The 16,876-nt window shown below is 34.0% G+C and overlaps 1 long non-coding RNA gene across 2 annotated transcripts in view; it reads left to right on the top strand.

Moving 5' to 3' along the window:
• The window catches only part of LOC116562333, a 311,253-nt gene that overhangs the window by 51,147 nt on the left and 243,230 nt on the right, over nt 1-16,876 (top strand). The gene's annotated exons all lie outside the window — the stretch shown is intronic.

Here is a 16,876-nt window from a genome sequence, read left to right as displayed (position 1 = left end):
ACTTGAGATTTCAAGGACATGGAAAAAACAGATTTAACCAGGCACTGGAGGAATAAATGAAAGAGTTGATTTTTTACTATAACTTTGTAAATTCTTATTCTTTCAATGCAATGTTTACATTTGTGAATGAGTAAAAATCAAGAATGAGGTTAGATGGTGGTGCAATTCACTAACAGGAAGAGTATAGAAGGACTAGTTTTGGAGAAATAAAAGTTTACTTTTGAATATGTTAAGTTTGAAATACCTGCCAGAAATTTAAGTAAAAGTATAACATGGGCAATTGATTGCATGAATCTAGAGCTCAAAAGAGGGGACATGGTTGGTGGTCAATATGAAATAGTGTTGAAGCCAGTATGTGGATTCACTTAGTTAGAATAAGAGTGAGAATTGAGTGAAGAGGACTGATACAGTTTGTTGTCCATACCTAAATCTCTTGTTTAAATGTAATCTCCAATGTTTGAGGTGGGGCCTGGTTGGAGGTGATTGGCTCATGAGGGTGGAGCCTTCATGAATGGTTTATTACCATTTCCTTAGTACTGTCTTATTATAGTAAGTGAGTTCTCATGAAATCTGGTTGTGTAAAAGTGTGTGGGACCTCCCTGCTCTCTCTCATGCTGCTGCTTCCACCATGTGAAAACGCCTGCTCCTCCTTCACCTTCTACCATGATTGTAAGCTTCCTGAGGCATCCCCAGAAGCAGATACCTGTGTCATGCTTCCTGTACAGCTAACAAAACCATGAGCCAAATAGATCTCTTTTCTTTGTACATTACCCAGTCTCAGGCATTTCTTTATAGCAATGCAAGAACAACCTAATACATGGGCTTAGACCAAAGCAATGAAAGCTCCCATTTAGAGATTAGAGAGAACAAAAGAAGCTAACTTAAGATACTGAGAAGAGATCATCAGAGAGATAGCAGGATAATGAGTAAAGCTGGATATTACATGTCAATAGAAAGGCAGAAAAATATTGATAAATACATCAAGAGTTGCCAAGAAGAGAAGAAATTTGTGAATGGTTCACTAGTTGCAACACAAAGATCATTAATGAAGCTAACAAGAGATGTTTAGGTGGAATGGTAGGATCAGGATTCAGGTTGCAGAAGTCTAATAGCAAGTGAAACATGAGAAAAGGAAGATAAAGCAATAGAATGTGAAGTCAACTAGAGAAGTTTGCCTGTGAAGAGGACTACAGATATGGTAGTACTTAGAAACATATATGAGTTTGTGAATTTTGTTTAAGAAAAGGAAATAAAAGCATATTTAATATGCTGTTATTTAAGGTTGAAGTAAAGTGGGAGAGTTTAAAGAAGGAAGAAAGAAAAGGTATCGCTTATAGCGGCTTTTGACCGGGCATAAGTTTATGGAACCAAGGATTCATGTGAAGATATTTTCTTTTGATAAAAGAATATTGATAAGAATATCATACCAAATTGGACAAAAGTAGCCACAGTATGAAGGATTCAGTATATGGCCAAATAACTTATTTCAAAATAGTTTAGAGTTATATTTCTTGAGGAAAGAGGTCGGATGGGGATTAAATTTTGTAAAGACGCCAATGGCAGTTAAATAAAAGAGCTGAGATAGATGTGCTCTTGAATTAAAAATAAAAATATTTTAAATATAGTATTACATCATAAACATTCCGTGTCTCTACTTCTCCATCTAAAAGGAAGAATTCTTTAGTACTTTCTGAGCATCTACTGTGTATACTATCTTGGGTTATGACCAATTGTTTATATTTATTTATACTTATGGTAATCATATAACAGAAGTATTATTCTTTTCATTTCAGAGACTAAAAACATGAGCCTCAGAAACATTAAGCTACCCAAGGTCACAGGACTGAAAGGGGAGCCAAAAGGAACTAAAAATTCACATATGCATAATTCTAGTTTTCCTCTACAAGAATTTTAGAAAATATAAATATACCATGATCAGTAAACTGCCTTTTTCAGAATAAAATCCCATGGTATGTTCAGAGAAATTTTTTAAAATATGGAAATAGCATAGCTATGATGTATATCTTGGAAATGTATGTAACTGGAGACAGGAGTAAAAAAAATCATCTGCAAATATTCAGTATTTCTCACAAAATTTGCATTGATGCATTTTTTATTTTCCAGTGCCATTTCTCCCCCTAGTCACAGCCATCTGGTTTCCTTCCACATCTTGCTATCTCAGTAAAGCTAAAGGAACAAACTGATCTGCCAGGAGCAAATCAATTTCTCATTATCTATAATGTGTGAAGATGAGACTACCGACAGTGATCACAGTCTTTGTCTACTGATATGGTTGAAAACTCATGTTTACATAACAGAAAATGTTTTCATATAGAAGAGAAGGAATAGGCATTCACAACTATAAGATGCTGTGTCTTAACATGGAAACTGATTCATCTCAACAAATAAGCTTAGCATTTCTCTATTTATAGGGCTAGCATGCCTCTTTCTGAGAATGTGGAAGAATCTGGAAAAAGTGCACATTAAAAAAAATTTTCAGAGCACTTGAAAAAATCTGACAGAATGAAAAGGTAAGAAAACAAAAGCAAGGAGAGCAAAAACAAAGAAGGTACAGTGTATAAGAATAAAGAGATGAGCCTCACTCCATTCATTCATTCATTCTTTCATTCATTCATTCTCTCATTTATACATTCATGCAGTCCTTACTATACCAAGCACTGTTTGAGATACTGTTGCTAGACCAGTGAATGAAAGAGATAAGGTTACTATTCTCAGAAAGTACACATATTGGAGGAAGAGAGAATAAAATCAAAAAACGAAAAGACACTATTGGTAAGAATTATGTGGAGTTAAAAATGGGTGTTATGATTGAATGTGATTGGGTGGATTCATTATTTTGGTGGTCAGGAATGGTTTGCCTTAGGAGGTGATATTTAGATAAAGAATAGATTGATAAGAATAATCCAGCCGTACACAAATGACATAGAAGAATGTTTCAGGCAGAGCCGAGGGAGGAGCCAGTGCAAAATTCTGAACTAATATTTGAGCTTGATATAATAGACAGTGATGGTGCCCATAGTCTTGCAGATAGTGGGAAGATGGGATGAGATAATGTTAGAAAAATTGGCAGAGACCAGATCTCTGTAGGACAAGGTAAGATATCAACTTTATAGTCTATGTTCATAACAAATCTAGGGGGATGCTTTTAAGTAGAAGAAGGAAATCATCTGATATACTTTGGGAACTCTATGGATGATGGGTTATTGGGAAACCGGAATATAGGAAAAAAGAACTGTAATAGTTTTGTGCACTTACCTGTCTTATATAATAGGATTGTATGTAAGTTTTACACATAAATTCTTTTAAAGATTATACTGCAAAAAAAAAAAAACCAGTTGAAAAGTCAATTCTGATCTAGATCAGCTTTATAAAAAATTACCAAAAGCTCTGATTAATCTACCCAAATATATCCTGGCATGTATTCCCATAGGTTGTAGCTGTTTTCTGCATCAGTTATATAGATATTTGCTAAGTTGTTCTACAATTCTCATACTTTTATTATTATTGCCCTTCACATCTTCAATTCACTGTATTTCTTGCATTCGTTATAAATTTTCATTTGTTCCTTTGCCTGAGGCTGTTAATGTTTTTAGTGATATAATTTTAAGATGTCAGCTTTATTTCTGTTCCTTTCTGTGCAGTACATACTGTATAGCCTCAGGAAATTGTGCCCAGCTGTAAAAAGGTGTAGGCTATTACATTTTTGTAATTCTCAGTGAGACTCTATTTTATAAGAATGCCTACCGAGAAATGTCTTAGTTTAAGACACATGGACACCTGGAGTCTTAAAAAACCTTAAGAAATTTTGAAACTAGAACTGGACAAATATGTTTCAGATATTGTTACAGTTATATAAAGTTTTAAAAAATAAAAGATATTGTAAAACTTTTCTTTTACCTTTATCCTTGACAATCAGCAAGCATGTAATCATTGCCAGCAAGAATAAGCTAATGTTTACTAAATGCCCACTATATTTAGGCACTGGTTTTATAAACATTATCTTATTTCATTTTCCCAACAATATGTTTCTAACCACTATTCTAACCCCTATGTGCTAATCATCTGCTGGGTGCTTTAAGACATTGAATTAATATATAAAGTTGTTAGCCTTAATCAGGTTACACTCCGTGAAGCAGAGATATTACATTGCAATGTGGCAAATTCGGTAACAGCTCTGTAGTGAGGATCTGGATTTGAATTGAATATGTTCCATTGTGTGTTCGGGAATGTTTAGAAAAATAGAACAAACCTGACAATATGCATGAGAGATTTGGGGTTTGGCCCTAGGGAGAACAGAAACATTTGTGCATAGACTGTGCATGTGCTGTGTCCCGTGCTGCACAAGGGTTCAAAGACCTAAGAGGGATCAGTGGGGGATAAAGAAAGACACAAACCGAAACATAGAGAAGGCTGGGCAAGGCGGTCCAGGAGAGTGAGGATGTCAGTCTCTCTGGCCCTGACCTATCTCAGAGTACTTTATTTTGTATGTTCACAAAGCACATAGCTGAGGGAGGGTGCAGTTGCTTAGAACAGTCTGTGGTTATTATTCTCATACTTTAGTTAACATACTTCAGCTAACAACAACTATCTTGCCGTGAGGTCAATTAAAGCTGGTTATCTCTCTAGGCCTGTCTGCTCTACCCTAGGCATACACATCCTCCTGTTATGGTTTTACTTCTCTGGAGTTCACCCAAAGTTTACAGCAGCCTTGCTGCTGTTCCCCCCAGAGGAGGTGGGCTACTCTGGCTCTCTACACATAGATGCTTATAGAAATAAATGGAGCACCAATAATAATAAACAGAGACTGGGATGGCCTGGTTTGTGTTCTCTATCAAGCCATATGAATTGATGTAAGTCTTATGATGATGTGTGTTATAGGCAGGAGGAAAAAAATCTCTGTACTAACAAGGGACTTAATGAGACACAATGACCAAAAAGGGAGGTTCTGGGGGTCAAACGGCAAAGACAGCTGAACACACCAAGTTGGTTGGTACCCCCAACTTTGTACAAAAGACTAACATTAGGAATTGGAGAAAACATTTCTTAAAGGACTTAGTATAAGGCAGCACAACTATCTCTGTTACACCTTTTCTCCACTGTTTATTAGAGGATTAGAGAAGGAAGGGAAAATGATGAATCATTCTAGGCTATCCAGAAATAAAACTGTTTGTGGTCAGAAATGCTCAGACTTTCCCTTTTCTTCCTTGTAGGGAAGAAAGGGAAGGAAGACTTTTGCCTGTCGAGGCATTCTACCTCCCCTGTCAAGAGAAGTAAAGATAAAAATCTTCCAGTTAATCATTCATGGATTTGGGAGTTTGTATGAACACCTGCAGGTCTGTTCTGGAATTACCACCAGAAAAGAGGGTGCTTATAGGAGTGACAGCCATTCCAGGTAGAGGTTGGAAATGAAATAAGGAAATTTGATAGCATCTAATTGGAGAATACAGTGCCTAAACAATACGAGAAAGTGTGTAGATTATGAAAATAGGATACTCTTCTAGCAATGAAAACAGTTAAAGTAAAGTAGTGACACTATCAGGAAGCTACTTTTTAGAAAATTGTAGTGGTTCATACCAGAGAAGAGGATAAGTGGTAAATGAAGGGTTGGACATGTGGAAAGTGGCAACTGATAGGCCTTCTATGCTGTGCCAAAGATTTTGATTTTGAATTTTATTACATAGAATAGTCTAAATAATAGATTTACTTCTTTGTGATTATTCTGGCAGAAGTTTTGAGGGTAGTGTAACCTAGGGACTATCTCTAATGTCCAATAACTGGTAAAAGGCTTAAAGATGGGACTCATTGGATAAATAATCCTTTCAAAATTGTAGGCAAAATTCTCTGTGTTAGGTGCATAAGTACATTTTTTCTGGGAAGGCATCTATAACTTTCACTAGAGAGAACGGTTCTATGATTCCAATAAAGGTCTAGACCCATTGGATTAAGAAACATATTGGGAGTTAAAGAGACCAGCGACCAGTTAGGTGGCTGTCACTGTAATCAAGGAAATAAATGACCAGGGCCTAAACCAACCAACAAACAAAAAACAAAAAAAGGAAAGAAAAATATAGGAAGGACATTTTGGAGACGTGAGAGTTGGAAAGAGGCAGGTAAGGAATACTGGCTTTCACATGCTGATCTGAAGTCCTTTGAGATCTGCCATTGTAATAGACAATGGGAACTTGTATATATCCTTTTGCAGTCTTTTAGAGACAGCTGGACTGGGACAATATGCTTTAGATTTAGGAGAATACACATAGCAAATGAAACCATGGAGTTGGGCATGCAAAAATAAGTGGTGTAAATTATTTGATAATATATCCTGAGGTGTCTGTTAGCCAACTATAGTGCTTTCTTCTGCTTGCCCCTTGTTTTTCATATTCCATGCCTTCTTTTTTCTTTCTTTTATGGCTTTCCGTTTTCTGCTATGAAAATTCTTACTCTTGTTTTAGGTTTCAACTTAAGACTTATTTCCTTTATCGATGTTCCTTTCTTTCAACGTTGGTAAAGTCTGAATAAAGTGCCCTTTATTTGCTGGTGTGCTTTGGGATTTTTTTTTCTTAGCTTCTTACTTTGACAATAGCTTTATTTTCTCCCTTACATTTACATTTGACATGAGAAACTAAGCATGAATTTCTCTACGCATTCTTTAGTGATTTAGATAGTGTAGTTTTCCCAGAGTTTGAATCTGCAGAAAATTATTTGCCACAGTTTTGGACATCTAGGAGTAATTTTTGGGATCCCATATAATACAAATTTATTGTTTATTATTTTTGTGCATTATTATACCCTGACAACATCAAACCCGCACTGCCAATAAATTTAAACAAAGGACATGAAGGGAGAAAGCACACACATAAACTAATGTTCGAGGACTCACGTTCTTTCTATTGTGAGTCTTATAATCAACTGGGTGTTAACCTCATTTTCTTGGTTCAACATGACTGGGATTTTGATAGCAATTGTATTGAGGGTGTAGGTCAAATTGGGGAGTTTTGCTAGCTTATCATTATGTCTTCCAATCCATAAATATGGAATGTCTTGTGATTTATGTAGGTCTTTCAAAATATAATTTTTCAATGTATTTAATTTCTTTCAAAAATGATTTATAGATTTCAGTCCATAAATCTTGTACTTCATTTGTCCAGTTTATTTCTAAAGTGTTTTTGATGTTATAGTAAATTGAATTGTTTTAATTTCATTTTAGGATTGTTCTTTGCTAGAATATGGAAAATACAATTGCTTTTTAAAATACTGCTTTTGCAATGTGGCTGAACATGTTCATTAGCTCTACTACCTTTTATAGGCATGTATTTCTTAAGGATTTCAAAATGAAAGATTATGATTGTGAATAGATACAATATTATTCTTTGTATCCAATTTAGATGTCTTACAATTTATTTTTCTTCCCTAATTTTTCTATCTAGACCTTTCATCGTATGGTATTGATTGGAAGTGGTAAGAGCAGACATCCTTGTCTTGTTCCTGATTTTAAGAGGAGTGTTTTCAGTCTCATTATAAAGTATGAGGATAACAACGGGTTTTGCATAGACATCCTTTAACAGATTGAGGAAGTTCCTTCATATTCCTAGTATTTAAATTGTTTTTATCATGAAAATGTGTTGTGTTTTGCTAAATGATTTTTCTGAGTCTATTAAGATGATATTGATTATGTTCTAATATTAATATGCTTATTATCTCTTTATTTTTCATATTTTGAAACAAATAAACATACTTTAGAAAAATTCTACTTGGTTATATCCTTGGTGCATACTTTTTTTAATATGTTGCTGAATAATGGGTTTCTAGTATTTTGTTCAATGTTTTAGTATCTGTATTCACAAGAGCTAGTGAATACCATTATTTTATTTTCTCTTGGAGCCTTTGTCTGGTTTTAGTGTCAGGGTAATACTGGCTTAATCAAATGTGTTAGAACATGTTTCCAATTTTTCTTTCATTTTTGTTTTTTTTGGAAAGCTCATGAAGGATTGGTGTTAAATATTTAATAACTTGGTAATACTCACTGGTAAAGCTATCTGATCTTGGATTTTTCTTTGTGGGAATTTTTGTTTTTGTTTTTTTCACCAATTCAATCTCTTTACTTGTTTGCTTGTTATACATCTATTCACAGTATTTATTTCTTCTTGAGTAACTTTATGTAGTTTTTCTAGGAATTTGTTTTCTCTAGGTTATCTAGTTTGTTGATATATGGTTTTTCATATTACCTTATAATCCTTTTGTGTATGTTAGCTTGGTGGTAATGTCACTTCCTCTGTAATTCCTGATTTTAGCACGTTGAGTCTTCTTCAATAGTGATTTTTTTTTTTTTTTGGTAAGTCTAGCTACAGGATTAACTTTTCAAAGAAACGAGTTTTGCCTTTCTTAATTATTTTCTATATGTTTTTCTATTCTCTGTTTATTTCTGCTCTAATCTTCCTTCTTTTTAAAATTGTCATTTACAGCTATAAATTCTTCTCAAAGAATTGCTTCAGGCTTATCCCAATATTTTTAGTATGTTTTATTTACCTTTTTATTCCTCTCAAAGTATTTTCTCATTTCTTTTGTGATATGTCTCTGAACCACTGGTTATTTAGTAGTGTATTCTTTAATTTCCACATTCTTGTGACATTTCAAATTTTCTTCAGTTTTTTTTTCTATTTATATTCTACTATAGGTCAGAGAACATATTTTATATGATTTTAAATTCATCAAGACTTGTTTTATGGTTTATAATATAGTCTATACTGGCAAATGTTTCTTGTGCCCTTGAGTGGAATTTATATAATTTTCTCTGTGAGTAGCAGTGTTTTGTAGATTTCTGTTGCATCTAGTTGGTTTATAGCATTGTTGAAGTTTCCTTTTCCTGTTTATCTCTGCCTATATGGATAATTCATATTTATAATGATTCTAAACTCATCAAGACTTGTTTTATGGTTTATAATATAGACTCTTCTGGAGAGTATTTCCTGTGAACTTGAGTGAAATGTATATAATCTTATTTGTTGGTAGCAGTGTTTTACAGAGTTCTGTTAGATCTAGTTGGTTTATAGCACTGTTGAAGTCTCTTTTTTTCTTGTTTATCTCTGTCTATATGGTCTGTATCCATTACCAGAAGTAAGTATTGTAATCTTCAACTATTACTGTGAAATTACTTATTTCTTCCTTATATTCTGTCAGGTTTTGCTTCATTATTTTTGGGCTAGGTTATTTAGTGAATATATGTTTACACTTACTATATCCTCATGGTGGATTAACCTTTTTATCATTATAAAATGTCCATCCTGTAGAAACAGTTTTTTAATTGAAGTTGATTTTGTCTGATATTAGTGCAGCCATTCCAACTCTCTTGATTACTGTTTACGTGGTATATCATTTTCTACCTTTTCAACCTATTTGTCTCTTTGAATCTAAATTGTGTCTCCTACAGTCACCATATAGTCATGTTATTATTTTTTTATCCTTCTGCTAACCTCTGCCTTTTGATTAGAATGTTTTGCATTTATTACTTTACAACTTTACTAAAGTATAAGATAGGTGTGTGTATGGGAGCGAAAGCAGTCAGTAGCCTTATTGTTTGTTCTTAGTTTTTTTGGTGGAGCCTGTGTCCCTGGACTGTAAACATTACTGGTGGTTTTTAGTCACTCCCCTACACTTAGGCTGAACAGAAAGGCTTGAGGGGGATGTAGGTGGGTATTTCCTTTTCCCCATGTGGAAAGCTATAGTCAGCTATAGTTGGCTAGGTTAGGATAGCCAGGTATGTTAGGCTAAAATAGTCTCTACTGAGGGCAAGCCTTGTTAAACAAGACAGAATGCTCTGGCATATTTTAAAATGGTTCCTTTTCTGCTACCCTTGCGAGATGCACGACCAGATTTTTCTTTCATTCTTACTATGAGGATCTGATAGAGTCCTAGAAGTACAACTCATAAAAGTATAAGAACTGCCTCATGACTGGTTCCCTGGAGTTTTCTCTCTTAAACTTTCACACACTGGGCTTTAAACAATTTATCAGTTACAGTTCAAGTTTCCCTACCCCTCCACAGGTTCCCTTGGAATTCTCTGCTGGTGGGTTTCTGCTCTGCTAAGTTATGATTCTCTGTATCCGATTCTCTGTTTATTTCAATTTTGGGGGCAGAAGTTGGCCCTATGATCTCACTACTCTGAAGGATCTAAAAAGAGTTCTGGATCTTTCAGTTTGTTCAGCTTTGTACTTTTTATAATAATGGGAGTAAAGACTTCAAAGTCCTTAAATGCCAATACCAGAAACTGGATGTCTCCTGCTTTTTTTTGTTGTTGTCTGGCATGCTTCTCCCTTGTCTTCAACTTCTACAGTGCTTTACACCTAGTGAAGCCATTGATCCTATTACCTTTTCACTCCTATCCTTTTGATACCTGCTTTGTCTTCCATGTTCAACTCAAAACACACAATCATAATACTCATTTCATTGCATTCATGTTAACTCCCTTCATCCTTCTCTTCTTTCTTTATATTTGCTTGACAAATCCACACCTCTAGTTAAAAGCAAATGTCTCCCTACTTCATATTTGTATACATGCAACTGAATGTGGCTGAAGAAAAATACACAACCACAATGAACACAGTCGGTTTAAGTTCATCACTATAAACCTCTAACAGGTTCTTTAAGTTCCAAGTAATTTTTTCCTATTTGGTTCATTAACCTTCCATCTTTTTTTTTTTTTTTGAGAACTGTTTTACAATCACCCTTCATATTTCTTGTACCTTATCTTAGTCAATTTGGGCTCTTATAACAAATTACCATAAACTGAGTGACTTAAAAAACAAATGTTGATTTCTCACAGTTCTGGAGGCTGGGAAGTCCAAGATCAAGGTGCTGGAGGATCAACTGTCTGATGAGAGCCACTTCCTGATTTACAGATGGCTGTCCTCCTCATGGTATCCTGACATGACAAGAGCAGAGAGACAAAAGTAAACGCTCTCATATCTTTTTACAGGGGCACAAAAATCTATCCATGAGGACTCCATTCTATTGGTCTAATTATTTCCAAGAAGCCCACCTTCTAATACCACCATCACATTAGGTGTTAAAATTTCAACATCTGAATTTGGGGAGGACACAAACATTCAGACCATAGCGTATCTCCTTTCCAGTGCTCTCTCTAAGCAGTTGATCTAGCTTCTTGCTTCACTCAGAAAATATAAACAATCAGAAAAGCACCTCCATGTACCAGCATTTGAACACATAACTCTGCTTTCCTACCTATTATACTGTAGGTGAAAATACTTATACTTTTATTTATCCCACACTTGTGCAGTGGGATCTAATTCCCTATTATATCTTAGCACACCAGTCCAGCAGTTTTCCCCTTTGCTCTTAATATTAACTCTCTAGTATTGGATTAGTCCCATTAGGTTAAAAATACACTATTGTTTCTGCATGTTAAAAAGAACCTTCTGTTGACTTTACTATTTCTGCCAGTTATTTCCGCTTAAGCTACAACCATCCAGGCCTTCTGTTTCTTAAACATAATGAGTAAATCTTTAACTTAGGGCTTTTGCACTAATTATTCTTCTCTGACTTTCCTCCTTCTACATTAACAAATATATTTGACTCTTTCTTACCTTCTAGATCTCAATCTGAAGGTCATATCAGTAGAAAGGTGAATCATAACTTTCCAATTTGAAGTAACATCTCTGTGAATCTAAAACAAATCTCTGTTTTGTTTACCTTGATTTACTCAGGAGATTTTTCACGATCTCAAATGTTAATTGTGTATTCATGTGTTGAACTGGCTTTTCCCCATATAGCATAAATTCCACTCAAGTAGATATCTTGTCTTTCTGTCCTCCACTATGAGTCTAGAACAGTGTTTCTCAACTGTTTATACCTCATATGGTGCTTTTAAGATATTTTTTCTTCATAAACCTCACCCCATAAAATTTAATTACCACAGATATATTATGGTGTTTTAGAGGGTTAAAAATCATGTAATACTGATGGAGTTTTTATTGTGCTGCTTCTGTGACCCCAGGATCAATTTTGCCTGCTTGGGGTCAATATTGCCCCTGTTGAGCATGTATAGTCTAGAAGAATGTCTGATATGTCCTTAGTGCCATATTTATTTATTTATGTATATGGACTATATATAACATATAGTTCATAGTTTATATACATAAATTATATGTGTGTGGGAGTATTAATCTATTATATATAATATATATTAAGTTATATATTATATATATAATTTATATATTTTATAGGCATAAATTGGTCACTAAAGACAGGTAAAGCATTCCTCTAGACTACATATGGTCAATGTATATTCACATACATTTGGGAAGTATCAGAGTGTGATGTCAGAAATGCAAATACTGATGGAGAAATGTACCCAAAGAACTTAAAATTTTGTGAGAGAGTGATGCTTAAGAAATTAATTATAATATAAGGTAGGATGAACTAAATGTGCAACATAGACTTGAATAGTTCTGTGGGACTAGGGGAAGAAGAAATTGACTCTGAAGGATAAGGAAATATCTAATAGAGGGAAAAGCAGATGAATAGAATTCCAACAGACAAAAAAAGGGAACTTTTTTGGAGAAGTGGAGTTTTGAGGTCCTTAGAAACTGGTTTGAGAAACTGCACAGCAAACGATCCTGTGGAAGAGGAAGGAAATCTTTATATGAGAGGGCCAGAGTCTTCCTTTGAATGTTATTCAGTTGGCATTAGTGAGTTTTTAAAAGTTACACCACACAGATTCAAAAAAACGGAGAAAAGAAATTATCACTCTAGTTTTTGTAGCCTCTTTTAGAATAAAAAAAATCTCTTGGTATTTAGCATTTCATATTTAGGCTTCCACATTGCCACCAGATTAATTTGCCTAAAATGCACATCCGGTCATGCCAGTTTTCTATTTAAAAGCATTCAATGACTTTATAGCACATGCCAGATAAAGTATTAGCTCCTAAATTGAGAAGAGGTTTTTGCTCTTCATGGTCAATCACTTTTATACTACCTATTGAACCTTATTACTTATCATTCCATGCCTCAAAATCTTCACCAGGAAACATTAATATCTTGCAGTTTGCAACATGGAGCTTGCTAATTCCCATCTAATTTTCCACATATAATGGCTCTGTTAAGTTCCATTGAATGCAGAAAATATTATCTTTTGGTCAAATCTTTAATATAATTCTTCTCCAAATAGTAACTTTGGTAGCAAGAGGATCTTTTATAACTATATCTGAAATTTGGAGTCAAGACTAATGCTCATTCTGTGATTTAGACTAAGGCTCGGTCTAAGCCATTTGGGTATCTTCTTTTGTGAAGGTCTTTACAAGTCTTTTGCCAGCATTTCATGTTTTGTTTATTCTATCTCCTTATTGTTTTTCTTTATTGCATTTTTAAAATTTCTTCAACTTTTATTTTAAGTTGTAGGGTATGTTACACAGTTAAATGTGTGCCGTGGTGGTTTGCTACACAGATCAACCCATCACCTAGTTATTAAGCCAAGCATCCAATAGCTATTCTTCCAGATGCATGTGTGTTTTTATTGTATTGATCTCCTGTGTGTTCTTTATATTGTTTTATTGTTTTCATTTCTTTGAGTTGGACTTGCTGCTCTCTTACCTTGATTATTGAATTGGAAGCTTATATCATTGTTTGTCAGTGTTTCTTTTGTATAAAATATCAGTTTCTCTTTGAGTACTCTTTTAGGTGTATTATATATTTCATTTGTTATATTTTCATCATTCAATTAAAGTATTTTTTACGTTCTGCTGAGATTACTTTTTGAACCCATACCTTATTTAGAAGGGGGTCATTTAACGTTATTCAGAAATTTTCTTTTTTTGACTTTTAAGTTCAGAGGTACAAATGTGGTTTGTTACATAGGTAAACTTGTGGTATGGGGGTTTTTGTGCAGATTATCTTACCACCCAGATATTGAGCCTAGTACCCATTATTTATTTTTCCTGACCCCCTCCCTCCTCCCACCCTCCACCTTCTGAAAGGCCCCAGTGTATTTTGTTCCCCTTTATGTGTCCATGTATTCTTGTTGTTTATCTCCCCTTACGATTGAGAACATGTGGTATTTAGTTTTCTGTTCCTGTGTTGTTTTGCTATGGATAATGTCCTTCAGCTACATCCATATTCCTGCAAAGGACAGGATCTTGTTCCTTTTTATTGCAGCATAGTATTCTGTTGTATATATGTACCACATTTCCTTTATCCAGTCTTCTCTATTCAATACACATTGCGGGGACAACTGGCTAGCCATATGTAGAAGATTAAAACTAGGCCCCTGTCTTATACTATACACACACACAAAAAAGAACTCAAGATGGATTAAAGACTTAACTGTAAATCCTGAAACTATAAAAACCCTGGAAGACAAACTAGGCAATACCATTCAGGACATAGGCATGGGCAAAGATTTCATCACAAAGACATGAAAAGCATTTGCAACAGAAGCAAAAATTAATAAATGAGATTTAATTAAACTAAAGAGCTTCTGCATAGAAAAAAAACCAATTGATAGAGTAAGGAGGCAACCTACAGAATGGATGAAAATTGTTGCAAACTATGCCTCCAACAAAGGTCTGATATGCAACATCTATAAGGCACTTAAACAAATTTACAAGAAAAAAATAAAACCCAAACAGCCCTATTTAAAAAGTGGACAAAGGACATTAGCAGACACTTTTCAAAAGAAGACATACATACAGCCAACAAGTATATTAAAAAAGCTTAATATCACTGATCATTGTAGAAATGCAAAAACCACAATAAGACACCATCTCACACCAATCAGACTGGCTATTATAAAAAGTCAATAAATAACAGATGCTGGCAATGTTGTGGAGAAAAAGGAGCATTTATATACTTTTGGTGAGAGTATTTAAGAAATTTCTAGTTGTGTTTGTGTTCTTGACTTCTAAGTTAATTTCACTATAGTCAGAGATTTCAATTATTTGAAATTTGTTGGGTCTTGCCACATTGCTCATCTTGTCTATGTTGCTGTATGATCCATGCATTCTAGAAAATGCATACCTTGAAGTTACTGAACATAGTGTTTTATAAATGTATGTTTGCTCATATAATTGTGTTATTAATAGTGTAGTAATATTGACAATAACACTACTAGTTTTATTAATAATAATATGAATGTGTTAATACTAATAACAATGCTATTAATAAGTATATATGTATAGTATTTCGTTGTTCTCTATATTACCATGAGATGTATGTTTTAAGAATCCTATTATAATTGTGAGTGTATCTATTTTGTCTTTATTTCTGTGAATTTTTGCTTTATACATTAGAAACAGTTATTAGCTGTGTACACCTTTAGCATTGTTACACCTTTTCAAGGAATTGATCCATTTATCATTATGATATCTTATCCCATATATGCAAGAAATATTTTCTGCTGCAGTATCTATTGTCTGATATGAATAAAGTCACATCAGCTTTCCTTTGGCCAGTGTTCAGACAGTATTCTTTTTCCATCCTCCTGTTATATTCAAACTATTTGCCATCTTATGTCTAGAGTGAATGTCTTGAAATCAAAGTATAGTTAGTATTTGCTTTGTTGATATGATTACCCTTGTTTTTCACTTGGAGTGTTTTGTCCATTTACATATAATTTCTGATAAATTTGATCTTAATTCTTACTCTTTGAGTTTTAATTCTTCCTTCTGTTCTCTTATGTTCCACCCTAAATCTCTTCTTTATGGTTAATCAAGTATTTCTATTTTACTAATTTTAATTTATATATTATATTAGTTTTTATTTCATATATTTTTTCTCACATTGTTTACTGCATAGATTTGGCAAATACCATATTTTAATATAGATAAAATCTATTATTTTCTCACATATTGATCAATGCAAACCTTGTACTTTTACAAACATTATAAAATCTTTCAAAATGCTGTTATTTTTCTTGATTTAAGAAGGAAATATTTTTACATTTTTATCTCACAGGTACATTTTATTCTGTTTTACAGTTTTATGCTTTCATCTGAAATCATTTTCATTAAACCTGAAGGATTTTCTAAAGTATTTCTAAAGGTCTACACCAAAAAAAGTATGTTAGTTTTATCTAGGTAGAAACATCTCTACCTAGAGATGTTTGTTTTTTTCTTTTATTTTTGTTTAAATATCTGCTTATTTTTGTTGCAAGGCAGCCATAGGCTTTACTACTGCTGCTTTGAAGGTAACATGTATTTTTTTATGTGGTTGTGAATAAAATTGTCCCTTTGATTTTAAGTGGTTGTATTATGAGGTACTTCATTGTATTTTCTGGGTTCACTAAGATTTTTGAACCAATTTATTAACATTTTTAATAAATCTTAGGAAATTATTGATCGCTACATAGCCAGTATTGCTTCTGCAACATTTTTTCTTGACTTTCCTTCTGAAATTCCATTTATATATATGTTAGGCTTTTTTTTTTTTACAACTCAGAATTTTTATTTATTTATTATTTATTTATTTATTTTTCTGTGGATTTTTATTTTATTTTATTTTATTGCATTTTAGGTTTTGGGGTACATGTGAAGAACATGCAAAATTGTTGCATAGGAACACACATGGCAGTGTGATTTGCTGCCTTCCTCCCCATCACCTACATCTGGCATTTCTCCCCTTGCCATCTCTCCCCAGCTTCCCACCCCCCACAGTTCCTCCCCTATTTCCCCCCAACTGACCCCAGTGTGTAGTGCTCCCCTCCCTGTGTCCATGTGTTCTCATTGTTCAACACCCGCCTATGAGTGAGAACATGCGGTGTTTCATCTTCTGCTCTTCCGTCAGTTTGCTGAGAACGATGGTTTCCAGGTTCATCCATGTCCCTACAAAGGACCCAAACTCATCGTTT

The sequence above is a fragment of the Sapajus apella genome, unplaced genomic scaffold, assembly GCF_009761245.1.
Source record: "Sapajus apella isolate SASKATOON/1434 unplaced genomic scaffold, GSC_monkey_1.0 scaffold32, whole genome shotgun sequence".
Lineage (NCBI taxonomy): Eukaryota > Metazoa > Chordata > Mammalia > Primates > Cebidae > Sapajus > Sapajus apella.
This window is presented reverse-complemented; position numbering and strand designations above follow the sequence as displayed.